The following is a 17,276-nucleotide window of genomic DNA, read 5'->3' as shown; positions in this document are numbered from 1 at the left end:
AGTTGTCCCTCGAGTTCCCCCACGCACTGACAATGGTTCCGGAATCCTGAGCGTGGGGAGGTTCCACCAATGGTCGGCAGCGCGTGGGTTCTAACGGAATGCCTAAGCTCGTCTCCCCTGAGGGTTTTCCTAATGTCTCTGTGCCAGGGAATGCTAGGGGTGATTGCAGGATATCCCAGTGTCAGAGGCTGCCTCTACAAGGACAGGGAAGGTATTTCTCGGACTTCCGCGAACAGGGAACACCTGTGACTGATGAGAGCTGCGTGGAGTTGTCTCTCGACCTTCCCCACGCACTGACAATCGTTCCGGAATCCTGAGCGTGGGGAGGTTCCACCAACGGTCGGCAGCGCGTGGATTCTTACGGAATGCCTAAGCTCGTCTCCCCTGAGGGTTTTCCTAATGTCTCTGTGCCAGGGAATTCTAGGGGTGATTGCAGGATATCCCAGTGTCAGAGGCTGCCTCCCCAAGGTCAGGGAAAGTATTTCTCCGACTTACGCAAACAGGGAACACCTCTGACTGAAGAGAGCTGCGTGGAATTTTCTCTCGAGCTCCCCTAAGCACTGACAATGATTCCGGAATCCTGGGTTTGGGGAGGTTCCACCAACGGTCGGCAGCGCGTGGGTTCTAACGGAATGCCTAAGCTCGTCTCCCCTGAGACTTTTCCTAATGTCTCTGTGCCAGGGAATGCTAGGGGTGATTGCAAGATATCCCAGTGTCAGTGGCTGCCTCCCCAAGGCCAGGGAAGAAATTTCTCGGACTACCCCGAACAGGGAACACCTGTGACTGAAGAGAGCTGCGTGGAGTTGTCTCTCGAGATCACCCACGCACTGACAATATTTCCGGAATCCTGAGCGTGGGGAGGTTCCACCAACGGTCGACAGCGCGTGGGTTCTAACGGAATGCGTAAGCTCGTCTCCCCTGAGTGTTTTCCTAATGTCTCTGTGCCAGGGAATGCTAGGGGTGATTGCAGGATATCCCAGTGTCAGACGCTGCCACCCCAAAGTCAGGGATGGTATTTCTCGGACTTCCCCGAACAGGGAACACCTGTGACTGAAGAGAGCTGCGTGGAGTTGTCTCTCGAACTCCCTCACGCACTGACAATGGTTCCGGAATCCTGAGCGTGGGGAGGTTCCACCAACGGTCGGCAGCGCCTGGGTTCTAACGGAATGCCTAAGCTCGTCTCCCCTGAGGGTTTTCCTAATGTCTCGGTGCCAGGGAATGCTAGGGGTGATTGCAGGATATCCCAGTGTCAGACGCTGCAACCCCAAGGTCAGGGAAGGTATTTCTCGGACTTCCCCGAACAGGGAATATCTGTGACTGAAGAGAGCTGCGTGGAGTTGTCTCTCGAGCTCCCCCACGCACTGACAATGGTTCCGGATCCTGAGAGTGGGGAGGTTCCACCAACGGTCGGCAGCGCGTGGGTTCTAACGGAATGCCTAAGCTCGTCTCCCCTGAGGGTTTTCCTAACTTCTCTGTGCCAGGTAATGCTAGCGGTGATTGCAGAATATCCCAGTGTCAGAGGCTGCCTCCCCAAGGTCAGGGAAGGTATTTCTCGGACTTCCCCGAACAGGGAACACCTGTGACTGAAGAGAGCTCCGTGGATTTCTCTCTCAAGCTCCCCCACGCACTGACAATGGTTCCGGAATCCTGAGCGTGGGGAGGTTCCCCCAAAGTTCGGCAGCGCGTGAGTTCTAACGGAATGCCTAAGCTCGTCTCCCCTGAGGCTTTTCCTAATGTCTCTGTGCCAGGAAATGCTAGGGGTGATTGCAGGATATCCCGGTGTCAGAGGCTGCCTCCCCAAGGTCAGTGAAGATATTTCTCGGACTTCCCCGAACAGAGAACTCCTGTGACTGAAGAGAGCTGTGTGGAGTTGTCTCTCGAGGTCCCCCACGCACTGAAAACGGCTGCGGAATCCTGAGCGTGGGGAGGTTCCACCAACGTTCGGCAGCGCGTGGGTTCTAACGGAATGCCTAAGCTCGTCTCCCCTGAGGGTTTTCCTAATTTCTCTGTGCCAGGGAATGCTATGGGTGATTGCCGGGTATCCCAGTGTCTGAGGCTGCCTCCCCAAGTTCAGGGAAGGTATTTCTCGGACTTTCCCGAAAAGGGAACACCTGTGACTGAACAGAGCTGCGTGGAGTTGTCTCTCGAGCTCACCCACGCACTGACAATTGTTCCGGAATCCTGAGCGTGGGGAATTTCCCCAACGGTCGGCCGTGCGTGGGTTCTAACGGAATGCCTAAGCTCGTCTCCCCTGAGGGTTTTCCTAATGTCTCTGTGCCGGGGAATGCTAGGGGTGATTGCAGGATATCCCAGTGTCAGAGGCTTCCTCCCGAAGGTCAGGGAAGCTATTTCTCGGACTTCCCCGAACAGGGAACACCTGTGACTGAAGAGAGCTTCGTGGAGTTGTCTCTCGAGCTCCCCCACGCACTGACAATATTTCCGGAATCCTGAGCATGGGGAGGTTCCACCAACGGTCGACAGCTCTTGGGTTCTAACGGAATGCCTAAGCTCGTCTCCCCTGAGGATTTTCCTAATGTCTCTTTGCCAGGGAATGCTATGGGTGATTGCCGGGTATCCCAGTGTCTGAGGCTGCCTCCCCAAGTTCAGGGAAGGTATTTCTCGGACTTTCCCGAAAAGGGAACACCTGTGACTGAAGAGAGCTGCGTGGAGTTGTCTCTCGAGCTCACCCACGCACTGACAATGGTTCCGGAATCCTGAGCGTGGGGAAGTTCCCCAACGGTCGGCCGTGCGTGGGTTCTAACGGAATGCCTAAGCTCGTCTCCCCTGAGGGATTTCCTAATGTCTTAGTGCCAGGGAATGCTAGGGGTGATTGCAGGATATCCCAGTGTCATAGGCTACCTCCCCAAAGTCAGGGAAGGTATTTCTCGGACTTCCCCGTACTGGGAACACCTGTGACTGAAGAGAGCTGCGTGGAGTTGCCTCTCGAGCTCCCCCACGCACTGACAATGGTTCCAGAATCCTGAGCGTGGGGAGGTTCCACCAACGGTCGGCAGCGCGTGGGATCTACCGGAATGCCTAAGCTCGTATCCCCTGAGGGTTTTCCTAATGTCTCTGTGCCGGGGAATGCTAGGGTGATTGCATTATATCCCAGTGTCAGAGGCGGACTCCCCAAGGTCAGGGAAGATGTTTCTCGGACTTCCCCGAACAAGGAACACCTGTGACTGAAGAGAGCTGCGTGAAGTTGTCCCTCGAGGTCCCCCACGCACTGACAATGTTTCCGGAATCCTGAGCGTGGGGAGGTTCCACCAACGGTCGTTAGCGCCTTGGTTCTATCGGAATGCCTAAACTCGTCTCCCCTTAGGATTTTCCTAATGTCTCTGTGCCAGGGAATGCTAGGGGTGATTGCAGGATATCCCAGTGTCCGAGGCTGCCTCACCAAAGTCAGGGAAGCTATTTCTCGGACTTCCCCGAACAGGGAACACCTGTGACTGAAGAGAGCTGCGTGGAGTTGTCTCTCGAGCTCCCCCACGCACTGACAATGGTTCCGGAATCCTAAGCGTGGGGAGGTTCCACCAACGGTCGGCAGCGCGTGGGTTCTAACGGAATGCCTAAGCTCGTCTCCCCTGAGTGTTTTCCTAATGTCTCTGTGCCAGGGAATGCTAGGGGTGATTGCAGGATATCCCAGTGTCAGAGGCTGTCTCCCCAAGGTCAGGGAAGGTATTTCTCGGACTTCCATGAACATGGAATACCTGTGCCTGAAGGAGATGCGTGGAGTTGTCTCTCGATTTCCCCACGCACTGACAATGATTCCGGAATCCTGAGCGTGGGGAGGTTCCACCAAATGTCGGCAGCGCGTGGGTTCTAATGGAATGCCTAAGCTCGTCTCCCCTAAGGTTTTTCCTAATGTCTCTGTGCCAGGGAATGCTAGGGGTGATTGCAGGATATCCCAGGGTCCGAGGCTGCCTCCCCAAGTTCAGGGAAGGTATTTCTCGGCTTTGCCCAAAGAGGGAACACCTGTGACTGAAGAGAGCTGCGTGGAGTTGTCTCTCGAGCTCCCCCACGCACTGACAATGTTTCCGGAATCCTGAGCGTGGGGAGGTCCCACCAACGGTCGTCAGCGCGTGGGTTCTAACGGAATGCATAAGCTTGTCTCCCCTGAGGGTTTTCCTAATGTCTCTGGGCCAGGGAATGCTAGGGTTGATTGCAGGATATCCCAGGGTCAGAGGCTGCCTCCCCAAGGTCAGGGAAGGTATTTCTCGGACTTCCGCGAACAGGGAACACCTGAGACTGAAGAGAGCGGCGTGGAGTTGTCTCTCGAGCTCCCCGACGCACTGACAATGGTTCCGGAATCCTGAGCTTGGGGAGGTTCCACCAACGGTCGGCAGCGCGTGGGTTCGAACGGAATGCCTAAGCTCGTCTCCGCTGATAGTTTTCCTAATGTCTCTGTGCCAGGGAATGCTAGGGGTGATTGCAGGATATCCCAGTGCCCGAGGCTGCCTCCCCAAAGTCAGGGAAGGTGTTTCCCGGACTTCCCCGAACAGGGAACACCTGTGACTGAAGAGAGCTGCGTGGAGTTGTCTCTCGAGCTCCCCCACGCACTGACAATTGTTCCGGAATCCTGAGCGTTCGGAGGTTCCACCAACGGTCGGCAGCACGTGGGTTCTAACGGAATGCCTAAGCTCGTCTCCCCTGAGGGTTTTCCTAATGTCTCTGTGCCAGGGAATGCTAGGGGTGATTGCAGGATATCCCAGTGACCGAGGCTGCCTCCCCAAGATCAGGGAATTTATAACCCAGACTTCCACGAACAGGGAACACCTGTGACTGAAGAGAGCTGCGTGGAGTTGTCTCTCGAGCTCCCCCACGCACTGACAATTGTTCCGGAATCCTGAGCGTGGGGAGGTTCCACCAACGGTCGGCAGCGCGTGGGTTGTAACGGAATGCCTAAGCTCGCCTCCCCTGTGGGTTTTCCTAATGTGTCTGTGCCAGGGAATGGTAGGGATTTTGCAGGATATCCCAGTGACATACGCTGCCTCCCCAAGGTCAGGGAAGTTATTTCCCGGACTTCCCCGAACAGGGAACTCCTGTGAATGAAGAGAGCTGCGTGGAGATTTCTCTCGATCTCCCCCACGCACTGAAAATGTTTCCGGAATCCTGAGCGTGGGGAGGTTCCACCAACGGTCGGCAGCGCGTGGTTTCTAACGGAATGCCTAAGCTCGTCTCCCCTGAGGATTTTCCTAATGTCTCTGTGCCAGGGAATTCTAGGGGTGATTGCAGGATATCCCAGTGACCGAGGCTGCCTCCCCAAGGTCAGGAAAGCTATTTCTCGGACTTCCCGCACAGGGAACTCCTGTGAATGAAGAGAGCTACGTGGAGTTTTCTCTCGAGCTCCCCCACGCACTGACAATGGTTCCGGAATCCTGAGCGTGTGTAGGTTCCACCAACGGTCGGCAGCACGTGGGTTCTAACGGAATGCTTAAGCTCCTCTCCACTGAGGGTTTTCCTAATGTCTCTGTGCCAGGGAATGGTACGGGGGTTTGCAGGATATCCCAGTGACATACGCTGCCTCCCCAAGTTCAGGGAAGGTATTTCCCGGACTTCCCCAAACAGGGAACTCCTGTGAATGAAGAGAGCTGCGTGGAGTTGTCTCTCGAGCTCCCCCACGCACTGACAATGGTTCCGGAATCCTGAGCGTGGGGAGGTTCCACCAACAGTCGGCAGCGCGTGGGTTCTAACGGAATACTTAAGCTCGCTTCCACTGAGGGTGTTCCTAATGTCTCTGTGCCAGGGAATGCTAGGGGTGATTGTAGGATATCCCAGTGACCGAGGCTACCTCCCCAAGGTCAGGAAAGTTATTTCCCGTACTTCCCCGAACAGGGAACTCCTGTGAATGAAGAGAGCTGCGTGGAGTTTTCTCTCGAGGTCCCCCACGCACTGACAATATTTCCGGAATCCTGAGCGTGGGGAGGTTCCACCAACGGTCGGCAGCACGTGGGTTCTAACGGAATGCCTAAGCTCGTCTTCCCTGAGGGTTTTCCTAATTTCTCTGGGCCAGTGAATGGTAGGTGGGTTTGCAGGATATCCCAGTGACATACGCTGCCTCCCCAAGTTCAGGAAAGTTATTTCCCGGACTTCCCCAAACAGGGAACTCCTGTGAATGAAGAGAGCTGCGTGGAGTTGTCTCTCGAGCTCCCCCACGCACTGACAATGTTTCCGGAATCCTGAGCGTGGGGAGGTTCCACCAACGGTCGGAAGCACGTGGGTTCTAACTGAATGCCTAAGCTCGTCTCCCCTGAGGATTTTCCTAATTTCTCTGTGCCAGGGATGCTAGGGGTGATTGCAGGATATCCCAGTGACCGAGGCTGCCTCCCCAAGGTCAGGGAAGGTATATCCCAGACTTCCACGAAAAGGGAACACCTGTGACTGAAGAGAGCTGCGTGGAATTGTCTCTCGAGCTCCCCCACGCACTGACAATGGTTCCGGAATCCTGAGCGTGGGGAGGTTCCACCAACGGTCGGCAGCGCGTGGGTTCTAACGGAATGCCTAAGCTCGTCTCCCCTGAGGGTTTTCCTAATGTCTCTGTGCCAGGGAATGGTAGGTGGGTTTGCAGGTTATCCCAGTGACATACGCTGTCTCCCCAAGTTCAGGGAATGTATTCCCCGGACTTCCCCAAACAGGGAAATCCTGTGAATGAAGAGATCTGCGCGGAGTTGTCTCTCGAGCTCTCCCACGCACTGACAATGTTTCCGGAATCCTGAGAGTGGGGAGGTTCCACAAACGGTCGGCAGCGCGTGGGTTCAAACGAAATGCCTAAGCTCGTCTCCCCTGAGGTTTTTCCTAATGTCTCTGTGCCAGGGAATGGTAGGGGGGTTTGCAGGATATCCCAGTGACATACGCTGCCTCCTCAAGGTCAGGGAAGGTATTTCCCGGACTTCCCCGAACAGGGAACACCTGTGACTGAAGAGAGCTGCGTGGAGTTGTCTCTCGAGCTCCCCCACGCACTGAAAATGTTTCCGGAATCCTGAGCGTGGGGAGGTTCCACCAACGGTCGGCAGCGCGTGGTTTCTAACGGAATGCCTAAGCTCGTCTCCCCTGAGGATTTTCCTAATGTCTCTGTGCCAGGGAATTCTAGGGGTGATTGCAGGATATCCCAGTGACCGAGGCTGCCTCCCCAAGGTCAGGAAAGCTATTTCTCGGACTTCCCGCACAGGGAACTCCTGTGAATGAAGAGAGCTGCGTGGAGTTTTCTCTCGAGCTCCCCCACGCACTGACAATGGTTCCGGAATCCTGAGCGTGTGTAGGTTCCACCAACGGTCGGCAGCACGTGGGTTCTAACGGAATGCTTAAGCTCCTCTCCACTGAGGGTTTTCCTAATGTCTCTGTGCCAGGGAATGGTACGGGGGTTTGCATGATATCCCAGTGACATACGCTGCCTCCCCAAGTTCAGGGAAGGTATTTCCCGGACTTCCCCAAACAGGGAACTCCTGTGAATGAAGAGAGCTGCGTGGAGTTGTCTCTCGAGCTCCCCCACGCACTGACAATGGTTCCGGAATCCTGAGCGTGGGGAGGTTCCACCAACAGTCGGCAGCGCGTGGGTTCTAACGGAATACTTAAGCTCGCTTCCACTGAGGGTGTTCCTAATGTCTCTGTGCCAGGGAATGCTAGGGGTGATTGTAGGATATCCCAGTGACCGAGGCTACCTCCCCAAGGTCAGGAAAGTTATTTCCCGTACTTCCCCGAACAGGGAACTCCTGTGAATGAAGAGAGCTGCGTGGAGTTTTCTCTCGAGGTCCCCCACGCACTGACAATATTTCCGGAATCCTGAGCGTGGGGAGGTTCCACCAACGGTCGGCAGCACGTGGGTTCTAACGGAATGCCTAAGCTCGTCTTCCCTGAGGGTTTTCCTAATTTCTCTGGGCCAGTGAATGGTAGGTGGGTTTGCAGGATATCCCAGTGACATACGCTGCCTCCCCAAGTTCAGGAAAGTTATTTCCCGGACTTCCCCAAACAGGGAACTCCTGTGAATGAAGAGAGCTGCGTGGAGTTGTCTCTCGAGCTCCCCCACGCACTGACAATGTTTCCGGAATCCTGAGCGTGGGGAGGTTCCACCAACGGTCGGAAGCACGTGGGTTCTAACTGAATGCCTAAGCTCGTCTCCCCTGAGGATTTTCCTAATTTCTCTGTGCCAGGGATGCTAGGGGTGATTGCAGGATATCCCAGTGACCGAGGCTGCCTCCCCAAGGTCAGGGAAGGTATATCCCAGACTTCCACGAAAAGGGAACACCTGTGACTGAAGAGAGCTGCGTGGAATTGTCTCTCGAGCTCCCCCACGCACTGACAATGGTTCCGGAATCCTGAGCGTGGGGAGGTTCCACCAACGGTCGGCAGCGCGTGGGTTCTAACGGAATGCCTAAGCTCGTCTCCCCTGAGGGTTTTCCTAATGTCTCTGTGCCAGGGAATGGTAGGTGGGTTTGCAGGTTATCCCAGTGACATACGCTGTCTCCCCAAGTTCAGGGAATGTATTCCCCGGACTTCCCCAAACAGGGAAATCCTGTGAATGAAGAGATCTGCGCGGAGTTGTCTCTCGAGCTCTCCCACGCACTGACAATGTTTCCGGAATCCTGAGAGTGGGGAGGTTCCACAAACGGTCGGCAGCGCGTGGGTTCAAACGAAATGCCTAAGCTCGTCTCCCCTGAGGTTTTTCCTAATGTCTCTGTGCCAGGGAATGGTAGGGGGGTTTGCAGGATATCCCAGTGACATACGCTGCCTCCTCAAGGTCAGGGAAGGTATTTCCCGGACTTCCCCGAACAGGGAACACCTGTGACTGAAGAGAGCTGCGTGGAGTTGTCTCTCGAGCTCCCCCACGCACTGAAAATGTTTCCGGAATCCTGAGCGTGGGGAGGTTTCAACAACTGTCGGCAGCGCGTGGGTTCTAACGGAATGCCAAAGCTCGTCTCCCCTGAGGGTTTTCCTAATATCTCTGTGCCAGGGAATGCTAGAGGTGATTGCAGGATATCCCAGTGCCCGAGGCTGCCTCCACAAGGTCAGGTAAGGTGTTTCCCGGACTTCCCCGAACTGGGAACACCTGTGACTGAAGAGAGCTGCGTGGAGATGTCTCTCGAGCTCCCCCACGCACTGACAATGATTCCGGAATCCTGAGCGTATGGAGGTTCCACCAACGGTCGGCAGCGCGTGGGTTCTAACGGAGTGCCTAAGCTCGCCTCCCCTGAGGGTTTTCCTAATATCTCTGTGCCAGGGAATGCTAGGGGTGATTGCAGGATATCCCAGTGACCGAGGCTGCCTCCCTAAGTTCAGGGAAGTTATATCCCAGACTTCCACGAACAGGGAACACATGTGAATGAAGTGAGCTGCGTGGAGTTGTCTCTCCAGCTCCCCTACGCACTGACAATGGTTCCGGAATCCTGAGCGTGGGGAGGTTCCACCAACGGTCGGCAGCGCGTGGGTTCTAACGGAATGCCTAAGCTCGTCTCCCCTGAAGGTTTTCCTAATGTCTCTGTGCCAGGGAATGCTAGGGGTGATTGCAGGATATCCCAGTGACCGAGGCTGCCTCCTCAAGTTCAGGGAAGCTATATCCCAGACTTCCACGAACAGGGAACACCTGTGACTGAAGAGAGATGCGTGGAGTTGTCTCTCGAGCTCCCCCTCGCACTGACAATGGTTACGGAATCCTGAGCGTGGGGAGGTTCCACCAACGGTCGGCAGCGCGTGGGTTCTAACGGAATGCCTAAGCTCGTCTCCCCTGAGGATTTTCCTAATATCTCTGTGCCAGGGAATGCTAGGGGAGTTGCAATGTATCCCAGTGACCGAAGCTGCCTCCCCAAGGTCAGGGAAGTTATTTCCCGGACTTCCCCGAACAGGGAACTCCTGTTAATGAAGAGAGCTGCGTGGAGTTTTCTCTCGAGCTCCCCCACGCACTGACAATGTTTCCGGAATCCTGAGCGTGGGGAGGTTCCACCAACGGTCGGCAGCGAGTGGGTTCTAACGGAATGCCTAAGCTCGTCTCCCCTGAGGGTTTTCCTAATGTCTCTGTGCCAGGGAATGCTAGGGGTGATTGCAGGATATCCCAGTGTTCGAGGCTGCCTCCCCAAGATAAGCGAAGGTATATCCCAGACTTCCACGAACAGGGAACACCTGTGACTGAAGAGAGCTGCGTGGAGTTTTCTCTCGAGCTCCCCTACGCACTGACAATGGTTCCGGAATCCTGAGCGTTGGGATGTTCCACCAACGGTCGGCAGCGCGTGGGTTCTAACGGAATGCCTATGCTCGTATCCCCTGAGTGTTTTCCTAATTTCTCTGTGCCAGGGAATGGTAGGGGGGTTTGCAGGATATCCCAGTGACATACGCTGCCTCCCCAAGGTCAGGGAATGTATTTACAGGACTTCCCCGAACAGGGTAATCCTGTGAATGAAGAGAGCTTCGTGGAGTTGTCTCGCGAGCTCCCCCACCCACTGACAATGGTTCCGGAATCTTGAGCGTGGGGAGGCTCCACCAACTGTCGGCAGCGCGTGGGTTTTAACGGAATGCCTAAGCTCGTCTCCCCTGAGGATTTTCCTAATGTGTCTCTGCCAGTGAATGGTAGGGGGGTTTGCAGGATATCTCAGTGTCATACGCTGCCTACCCAAGGTCAGGGAAGTTATTTCCCGGACTTCCCCGAACAGGGAACTCCTGTGACTGAATAGAGCTGCGTGGAGTTGTCTCTCGAGCTCCCCCACGCACTGACAATGTTTCCGGAATCCTGACCGTGGGGAGGTTCCACCAACGGTCGGCAGCGCTTGGGTTCTAACGGAATGCCTAAGCTCGTCTCCCCTGAGGGTTTTCCGAATGTCTCTGTGCCAGGGAATGGAAGGGGGTTTAAAGAATATCCCAGTGACATACGCTGCCTCCACAAATTCAGGGAAGGTATTTCACGGACTTGCCCGAACAGGGAACTCCTGTGAATGAAGAGAGCTGCGTGGAGTTGTCTCTCGAGCTCCCCACGCACTGACAATGGTTCAGGAATCCTGAGCGTGGGGAGGTTCCACCAACGTTCGGCAGCGCGTGGGTTCTAACGGAATGCCTAAGCTCGACTCCCCTGTGAGTTTTCCTAATATCTCTGTGCCAGGGAATGGTAGGGGGGTTTGCAGGATATCCCAGTGACCGAGGCTGCCTCCCCAAGGTCAGGGAATGTATTTCCCGGACTTCCCCGAACAGGGAACTCCTGTGAATGAAGAGAGCTGCGTGGAGTTTTCTCTCGAGCTCCCCCACGCACTGACAATGGTTCCGGAATCCTGAGCGTGGGGAGGTTCCACCAACGGTCGGCAGCGCGTGGGTTCTAACGGAATGCCTAAGCTCGTCTCCCCTGCGGGTTTTCCTAATGTCTCTGTGCCAGGGAATGCTAGGGGTGATTGCAGGATATCCCAGTGACCGAGGCTGCCTCCCCAAGGTCAGGAAAGTTATTTCTCGGACTTCCCCGAACAGGGAACTACTGTGAATGAAGAGAGCTGCGTGGAGTTGTCTCTCGAGCTCCCCCACGCACTGACAATGGGTCCGGAATCCTGAGCGTGGGGAGGTTCCACCAACGGTCGGCAGCGCGTGGGTTCTAACGGAATGCCTAAGCTCGTCACCCCTGAGGGTTTTCCTAATGTATCTGTGCCAATGAATGTTAGGTGGGTTTTCAGGATATCCCATTGATATACGCTGCCTCACCAAAGTCAGGGAAGTTATTTCCCGGACTTCCCAGAACAGGGAACTCCTGTGAATGAAGAGAGCTGCGTGGAGTTGTCTCTCGAGCTCCCCCACGCACTGACAATGGTTCCGGAATCCTGAGCGTGGGGAGGTTCCACCAACGGTCGGCAGCGCGTGGGTTCTAACTGAATGCCTAAACTCGTCTCCCCTGAGGGTTTTCCTAATGTCTCTGTGCCAGGGAATGCTAGGGGTGATTGCAGGATATCCCAGTGACCGAGGCTGCCTCCCCAAGTTCAGGGAAGGTATTTCCCGGACTTCCCCGAACAGGGAAATCCTGTGAATGAAGAGAACTGCGTGGAGTTCTCTCTCGAGCTCCCCCACGCACTGACAATTTTTCCGGAATCCTGAGCGTGGGGAGGTTCCACCAACGGTCGGCAGAGCGTGGGTTCTAACGGAATGCCTAAGGTCGTCCCCCCAGAGGGTTTTCCTAATGTCTCTTTGCCAGGGAATGGTAGGGGGGTTTGCAGGATAACCCAGTGACATACGCTGCCTCCCCAAGTTCAGGGAAGGTATTTCACGGACTTCCCCGAACAGGGAAATCCTGTGAATGAAGAGAGCTGCGTGGAGTTGTCTCTCGAGCTCCCCCACGCACTGACAATTTTTCCGGATTCCTGAAGGTGGGGAGGTTCCACCAACGGTCGGCAGCGCGTGGGTTCTAACGGAATGCCTAAGCTCGTCTCCCCTGAGGGTTTTCCTATTGTCTCTGTGCCAGGGAATGCTAGGGGTGATTGCAGGATATCCCAGTGACCGAGGCTGCCTCCCCAAGATCAGGGAAGCTATATCCCAGACTTCCACGAACAGGGAAAACCTGTGACTGAAGAGAGCTGCGTGGAGTTGTCTCTCGAGCTCCCCCATGCACTGACAATGGTTCCGGAATCCTGAGCGTGGGGAGGTTCCACCAACGGTCGGCAGTGCGTGGGATCTAACGGAATGCCTAAGCTCGTCTTCCCTGAGGGTTTTCCTAATGTCTCTGTGCCAGGGAATGGTAGGGGTGATTGCAGGATATCCCAGTGACCGAGGCTGCCTCCCCAAGGTCAGAAAAGTTATTTCTCGGACTTCCCCGAACAGGGAACCCCTGTGAATGAAGAGAGCTGCGTGGAGTTGTCTCTCGAGCTCCCCCACACACTGACAATGGTTCCGGAATCCTGAGCGTGGGGAGGTTCCACCAACGGTCGGCAGCGCGTGGGTGCTAACGGAATGTCTAATCTCGTCTCCCCTGATGGTTTTCCTAATGTCTCTGTGCCAGGGAATGGAAGGGGGGTTTGCAGGATATCCCAGTGACATACGCTGACTCCCCAAGTTCAGGGAAGGTATTTCCCGGACTTACCCGAGCAGGGAACTCCTGTGAATGAAGAGAGCTGCGTGGAGTTTTCTCTCGAGATCCCACACGCACTGACAATGATTCCGGAATCCTGAGCGTGGGGAGGTTCCACCAACGGTCGGCAGCGCGTGGGTTCTAACGGAATGCCTAAGCTCGTCTCCCCTGAGGATTTTCCTAATTTTTCTGTGCCAGGGAATGGTAGGGGGGTTTGCAGGTTATCCTAGTGACATACGCTGCCTCCCCAAGGTCAGGGAAGGTATTTCCCGGACTTCCCCGAACAGGGAACTCCTGTGAATGAAGAGAGCTGCGTGGAGTTGTCTCTCGAGCTCCCCCACGCACTGACAATTGTTCCGGAATCCTGAGCGTGGGGAGGTTCCACCAACGGTCGGCAGCGCGTGGGTTCTTACGGAATGCCTAAGCTCGTCTCCCCTGAGTTTTTTCCTACTGTCTCTGTGCCAGGGAATGGTAGGGGGGTTTGCAGGATATCCCAGTGACATACGCTGCCTCCCCAAGTTCAGGAAAGGTTTTTCCCGGACTTCCCCGAACAGGGAACTGCTGTGAATGAAGAGAGCTGCGTGGAGTTGTCTCTCGAGCTCCCCCACGCACTGACAATGGTTCTGGAATCCTGAGCGTGGGGAGGTTCCACCAAAGGTCGGCAGTGCGTGGGTTCTAACGGAATGTCTAAGCTCGTCTCCCCTGAGGGTTTTCCTAATATCTCTGTGCCACTGAATGTTAGGTGGGATTGCAGGATATCCCAGTGAAATTCGCTGCCTCCCCAAATTCAGGGAAGGTATTTCCCGGACTTCCCCGAACAGGGACACCTGTGAATGAAGAGAGCTCCGTGGAGTTGTCTCTCGAGCTCACCCACGCACTGACAATGGTTCCGGAATCCTGAGCGTGGGGAGGTTCCACCAACGGTCGGCAGCGCGTGGGTTCTAACGGAATGCCTAAGCTCGTCTCCCCTGAGGGTTTGCCTAATGTCTCTGTGCCAGGGAATGTTAGGGGGGTTTGCAGGATATCCCAGTGACATACGCTGCCTCCCCAAGGTCAGGGAAGTTATTTCCCGGACTTCCCCGAACAGGGAACCCCTGTGAATGAAGAGAGCTGCGTGGAGTTTTCTCTCGAGATCCCCCACGCACTGACAATGGTTCCGGAATCCTGAGCGTGGGGAGGTTCCACCAACGGTCGGCAGCACGTGGGTTCTAACGGAATGCATAAGCTCCTCTCCCCAGAGGGTTTTCCTAATGTCTCTGTGCCAGGGAATGGTAGGGGGGTTTGCAGGATATCCCAGTGACATACGCTGCCTCCCCAAGGTCAGGGAATGTATTTCCCGGACTTCCCCGAACAGGGAACTCCTGAGAATGAAGAGAGCTGCGTGGAGTTGTTTCTCAAGCTCCCCCACGCACTGACAATGGTTCCGGAATCCTGAGCGTGGGGAGGTTCCACCAACGTTCGGCAGCCCGTGGGTTCTAACGGAATGCCTAAGCTCGTCTCCCCTGAGGGTTTTCCTAATGTCTCTGTGTCAGTGAATGTTAGGTGGGATTGCAGGATATCCCAGTGACATACCATGCTTCCCCAAGATCAGGGAAGTTATTTCCCGGACTTCCCCGAACAGGGAACTCCTGTGAATGAAGAGAGCTGCGTGGAGTTGTCTCTCGAGCTCCCCCACGCACTGACAATGGTTCCGGAATCCTGAGCGTGGTGAGGTTCCACCAACGGTCGGCAGCCCCTGGGTTCTAACGGAATGACTAAGCTCGTCTCCCCTGAGGGTTTTCCTAATGTCTCTGTGCCAGGGAAAGCTAGGGGTGATTGCAGGATATCCCAGTGTCCAAGTCTGCCTCCCCAAGGTCAGGGAAGTTATTTCCCGGACTTCCCCGAACAGGGAACACCTGTGACTGAAGAGAGCTGCGTGGAGTTGTCTCTCGAGCTCCCCCACGCACTGACAATTGTTCCGGAATCCTGAGCGTGGGGAGATACCACCAACGGTCGGCAGCCCCTGGGTTCTAACGGAATGCCTAAGCTCGTGTCCCCTGAGGGTTTTCCTAATGTCTCTGTGCCAGGGAAAGCTAGGGGTGATTGCAGGATATCCCAGTGTTCAAGTCTGCCTCCCCAAGGTCAGGGAAGTTATTTCCCGGACTTCCCCGAACAGGGAACACCTGTGACTGAAGAGAGCTGCGTGGAGTTGTCTCTCGAGCTCCCCCACGAACTGACAATGGTTCCGGAATCCTGAGCGTGGGGAGGTTCCACCAACGGTCGGCAGCGCGTGGGTTCTAACGGAATGCCTAAGCTCGTCTCCCCTGAGGGTTTTCCTAATGTCTCTGTGCCAGGCAATGCTAGGGGTGATTGCAGGAAATCCCAGTGACCGAGGTTGCCTCCCCAAGGTCAGGGAAGGTATATCCCAGACTTCCACGAACAGGGAACACCTGTGACTGAAGAGAGCTGCGTGGAGTTGTCTCTCGAGCTCCCCCACGCACTGACAATGGTTCCGGAATCCTGAGCGTGGGGAGGTTCCACCAACGGTCGGCAGCGCGTGGGTTCTAACGGAATGCCTAAGCTCATCTCCCCTGAGGGTTTTCCTAATGTCTCTGTGCCAGGGAATGGTAGGGGGGTTTGCAGGATATCCCAGTGACATACGCTGCCTCCCCATGTTCAGGGAAGGTATTTCCCGGACTTCCCCGAACAGGGAACTCCTGTGAATGAAGAGAGCTGCGTGGAGTTGTCTCTCGAGCTCCCCCACGCACTGACAATGGTTCCGGAATCCTGAGCGTGTGGAGGTTCCACCAACGGTCGGCAGCGCGTTGGTTATAACGGAATGCCTAAGCTCGTCTCCCCTGAGGGTTTTCCTAATGTCTCTGTGCCAGGGAATGGTAGGGGGGTTTGCAGGATATCCCAGTGACATACGCTGCCTCCCCAAGGTCAGGGAAGGTATTTCCCGGACTTCCCCGTACAGGGAACTCCTGTGAATGAAGAGAGTTGCGTGGAGTTGTCTCTCGAGCTCCCCCACGCACTGACAATGGTTCCGGAATCCTGAGCGTGGGGAGGTTCCACCAAAGTCGGCAGCGCGTGGGTTCAAACGGAATGCCTAAGCTCGCCTCCCCTGAGGGTTTTCCTAATGTCTCTGTGCCAGGGAATGTTAGGCGGGTTTGCAGGATATCCCAGTGACATACGCTGCCTCCCCAAGGTCAGGGAAAGTATTCCCCGGACTTCCCCGAACAGGGAACTCCTGTGAATGAAGAGAGCTGCGTGGAGTTGTCTCTCGAGCTTCCCCACGCACTGACAATGGTTCCGGAATCCTGAGCGTGGGGAGGTTCCACCAAAGGTCGGCAGCTTGTGGGTTCTTACGGAATGCATAAGCTCGTCTCCCCCGAGGGTTTTCCTAATGTGTCTGTGCCAGGGAATGCTAGGGTTGATTGCAGGATATCCCAGAGCCCGAGGCTGCCTCCCCAAGTTCAGGAAAGTTATTTCTCGGACTTCCCCGAACAGGGATCTCCTGTGAATGAAGAGAGCTGCGTGGAGTTGTCTCTCGATCTCCCCCACGCACTGATAATGGTTCCGGAATCCTGAGCGTGGGGAGGTTCCACCAAAGGTCGGCAGCGCGTGGGTTCAACGGAATGCCTAAGCTCGTCTCCCCTGAGGATTTTCATAATATGTCTGTGCCAGCGAATGTTAGGGGGGTTTGCAGGATATCCCAGTGACATACGCTGCCTCCCCAAGGTCAGGGAAGGTTTTTCCCGGACTTCCCCGTACAGAGAACTCCTGTGAATGAAGAGAGCTGCGTGGAGTTGTCTCTCGAGCTCCCCCACGCACTGACAATGGTTCCGGATTCCAGAGCGTGGGGAGGTCCACCAAATTTCGACAGTTCGTGGGTTCTATCGGAATGCCTAAGCTCATCTCCCCTGAGGGTTTTCCTAATATCTCTGTGCCAGGGAATGCTAGGGGTTATTGCAGGATATCCCAGTGTCAGAGGCTGCCTACCCAAGGTCAGTGAAGTTATTTCTCGGACTTCCACGAATAGGGAACACCTGTGAGTGAAGAGAGATGCGTGGATTTGTCTCTCGTGCTCCCCCTGGCACTGACAATGGATCCGGATTCCTGAGCGTGGGGAGGTTCCACCAACGGTCGGCAGGGCGTGGGTTCTAACGGAATGCCTAAGCTCGTCTCCTCTGAGGGTTTTCCTAATGTCTCTATGCCAGGGAATGCTAGGGGTGATTGCAGGATATCCCAGTGTCAGAGGCTGCCTCCCCAAGGTCAG

This window comes from Vicugna pacos, unplaced genomic scaffold, assembly GCF_048564905.1.
Source record: "Vicugna pacos unplaced genomic scaffold, VicPac4 SAC-SAT, whole genome shotgun sequence".
Classification (NCBI taxonomy): domain Eukaryota; kingdom Metazoa; phylum Chordata; class Mammalia; order Artiodactyla; family Camelidae; genus Vicugna; species Vicugna pacos.
This window is presented reverse-complemented; position numbering follows the sequence as displayed.